Genomic DNA, 4,140 nt, shown 5'->3' with positions numbered 1-4,140 from the left:
GTTTTAACGAGAAAAGATGTAGTTTTTACGAGAAAAGACATAGCTGAGTGGGAAAAAATAAGTGTGTGGCAGCAATGCGTCACCGTAGATTGACGTAATGTAAAAGCCGAATTCTCATTGGTCTAACGTTTCACACGCGGGAGTAATGACGATGGTCCCTGCACTTTCTCCGGGTTTGATTATATTTTGTAGCAAACTTTCCACGGACCCCCAGGAAGTGCGCCACGGACCCCACTTTGAGAACCACTGGACTATAAAGTGTATCTATAAAGGATATGTATATATATATATACATATATATATATATATATATATATATATATATATATATATATATATATATTTAACCACCAGCCAAATAAAGCACAAAGCTGTTTGTGACTTTATAAAGACTACATTTTTTATCAATTTTGCTGTTGCCCAAAGGGGTAGGGTCTCGGGGTGGGTGTCGTCGGATAGGCGCCGCGGAGGTCTAGGATCGACCCGAGTTCGGTGCGGTTCGGCGGCGATTCGGCCGAGTGACAGCCGGTCAAAGTGTGGGGTTTTGGGGGGCCCTATCTCCGGCCCCCGGAGGGACTTCCTGTTTTGCTGCGCTGCGGTCTGGTTTGTGTTTTTAGCTCTCTGTATTTGTAGCTTTCAGGAGCTTGTTTTTCTTTAGAAATCTCTATCTAATTATTACTCTCTGCTGTTTAAAGTATTTAAAAACAGTTTTACTCCCAACAGACTTGTGAAATTATCCGTCACACTAATCTGACCGCTTACTTTACCCGTTAAACGTGAGTGCAGTGAGCTAGCTAGCTTGCCACTTGCGGCTTACATTTTATACACGTAACGTTACTCCATTCGCGCATACTACCGCTCTCCTTTCTCTCTCGCTGATTGTTCGCTTTTATTTCAAAACCACGATCTGAAACGCGTTAGCATTCCGCTAATCGATTAGCTTGCAAATCGCGATTCCTTTTACATCCTATTTACTCCGTTGTTCCTCCTCCCATCCCGCTCTTCAAGTGCTCATCAAGTAACAGTGGTAAGTTGGGTCCTTTCTACATAAACGGTGAGTAATGGCTTCTTCTCTTGCTGTTGTTGTGTGCACCACATGCCACATGTATAGTTTATCTATCTCTGTCGGCAGTGAGTCTTATACATGTGATAAATGCAAGGAAATAGCTAGGCTGACAGAGAAGATCACAGAACTAGAGACACACATCCAAACTTTAATGGAGGATAGTAAGAATGTGAGGGACTTAGATACGGCTTTGGATGTGACTAGCTCAGGGAGTCATGCAAATTGTTCGGTTCCGGTAACAACGCCCGTGCAGCAGGGCAACTGGGTGACTGTGAGACGGCATAGTCGCGGGTCAAAACACCGCTCTTCCGTTCCGATCAGAACATCAAACAGGTTCTCCCCACTCAGTGAAGCACCCACTGAGAAACCTGATGAAAGTGCTCTAGTAATTGGCGATTCTATTGTACGGAACGTGAAAATAGAGACACCAGCCAACATAGTCCAATGTTTACCGGGAGCCAGAGCGCCTGACATCTTGGCAAATTTAAAAGTGCTGGCTAATGCTAAACGTAAATTCAGTAAGATTGTTATTCACGTCGGCGCTAATGATGTTCGACTTCGCCAGTCGGAGATCACTAAAAATAATGTTAAAGAGGTGTGTGAACTTGCAAGTACGATGTCAGACACTGTAATATGCTCTGGTCCCCTCCCGGCTTACCGTGGTGACGAGATTCACAGTAGACTGTGGTCACTCCATGGCTGGATGTCAAAGTGGTGCCCGCGAAATAACATAGGTTTCATAGACAATTGGACAAGCTTTTGGGGCAGACCTGACCTGTTTAAAAGAGATGGTCTTCATCCCTCCGGATGTGGAGCATCTCTTCTGTCTAGAAATATGGCACATAGTCTTAGTGTTTGCACTTGACTCACTGGGGCCCAGGTCAGGAAGCAGACAGACTGGCTAAACCGACCGTCTGCTAGCCGCCTCACGTCACAGAAATCAGTTAATTCTCAGCACATAGAGACCCTTTCACCTAGATATCACACTATAGAGACTGTGTCTGTTCCCCGAGCTCGAAAATACAATAAACTTCCAAAGCAATTTAAGAGTCGCAATTTAATTGATGTTCAACAAATAAAAAATCTACATAATACTGAGAAACAAATGATAAAGCTTGGCTTATTAAACATCAGGTCACTTTCTACGAAAGCACTTTTTGTAAATTATATGATCACTGATCATAAGCTAGATGTGCTCTGTTTGACAGAAACCTGGCTAAAACCAGATGATTACATTATTTTAAATGAGTCTACCCCCCAAAATTACTGTTACAAACATGTGCCACGTGTAAAAGTTTGCACAATTTATAACAATATGTTCAGTGTTTCCCAGAGAACGGGCTTTAAGTATAACTCGTTTGAAGTAATGGTGCTCCATATAACATTATCCAAAGAAACAAGTATTAATGCTAAATCTCCTGTGAAGCTTGTACTAGCTACTGTATATAGGCCACCAGGGCACCATACAGACTTTATTAAAGAATTTGTTGATTTTCTATCCGAATTAGTGTTGGCCGCAGATAAAGTCTTAATAGTGGGTGATTTTAACATCCATGTTGATAATGAAAAAGATGCATTGGGATCAGCATTTATAGACATTCTGAACTCAATTGGGGTTAGACAACACGTGTCAGGACCTACTCATTGCCGAAATCATACTTTAGATTTAATATTGTCGCACGGAATTGATGTAAATGGCGTTGAAATTCTGCATCAAAGTGATGATATCTCAGATCATTATCTAGTCTCGTGTATACTCCAGATATCTAAATCTGTAAAATTAACTCCTCGGTATAAATACGGTAGAACCATTACTTCTACCACAAGAGACTGCTTTGTAAGTAATCTTCCTGATTTATCTGAATTCCTCAGCATATCCAATAGCTCAGAAAAACTTGATGATGCAACAGAAACTATTGCCTCTCTTTTTTCTAGCACTTTAGATATAGTTGCTCCTCTGCGTTTAAGAAAGATTAAGGAAAACAGTCCGACGCCGTGGTATACTGAACACACTCGCGCACTGAAGAGAGCACGACGAAAAATGGAACGCAGCTGGAAGAAAACAAAACTAGAGGTTTTCCGTACAGCCTGGCGTGAATGTAACATATCCTATAGAAAAGCACTAAAATCTGCTAGATCAGACTATTTTTCATCTTTCTTAGAAGAAAACAAACATAACCCTAGGTATTTATTCAATACAGTGGCTAAATTAACGAAGAATAAAGCACAAACAGACGTTGAGTTTTCCCAACAGCACAGCAGTATCGACTTTATGAACTACTTTACTACCAAGATAGATAGTATTAGAGATAAAATTGTAACTATGCAGCCATCCGCTACAGTATCAAATCAGATATGCTATAGATCTCCTGAGGAAAAATTCCATGCATTTTCAACTATAGGAGAGGAAGAGCTGTGTAAACTTATTAAATCATCTAAACCGACAACATGTATGTTAGACCCTATTCCATCTAAGTTACTAAAAGAGGTGCTTCCAGAAGTCATGGATCCTCTTCTGAATATTATTAATTCGTCATTATCATTAGGATATGTCCCCAAAACCTTCAAACTGGCTGTTATTAAGCCTTTAATTAAAAAACCTCAACTTGATCCAAATGAATTAAACAATTACAGACCAATTTCCAATCTCCCTTTTCTGTCAAAGATACTAGAAAAGGTAGTGTCCTCACAATTGTGTTCTTTCTTAGAGAAAAATGGTATCTGTGAGGATTTCCAGTCAGGTTTTAGACCGTATCATAGCACTGAGACTGCTCTTATTAGAGTTACTAATGACCTTCTCCTGTCTTCTGATTGTGGATGCATCTCTCTATTAGTGCTACTAGATCTAAGTGCTGCATTTGATACTATTGACCACAATATTCTTTTAAATAGACTTGAAAATTATGTTGGCGTTAGTGGTAGTGCACTGGCTTGGTTCAAATCGTACTTATCTGGCCGGCATCAATTCGTAGCAGTAAATGACGAGGTATCATATCAGTCACAAGTGCAGTATGGAGTACCTCAAGGCTCAGTATTAGGGCCATTACTTTTTACACTTTATATGTTACCCTTGG

This window comes from Garra rufa, chromosome 4 (genome assembly GCF_049309525.1).
Source record: "Garra rufa chromosome 4, GarRuf1.0, whole genome shotgun sequence".
Lineage (NCBI taxonomy): Eukaryota > Metazoa > Chordata > Actinopteri > Cypriniformes > Cyprinidae > Garra > Garra rufa.
This window is presented reverse-complemented; position numbering follows the sequence as displayed.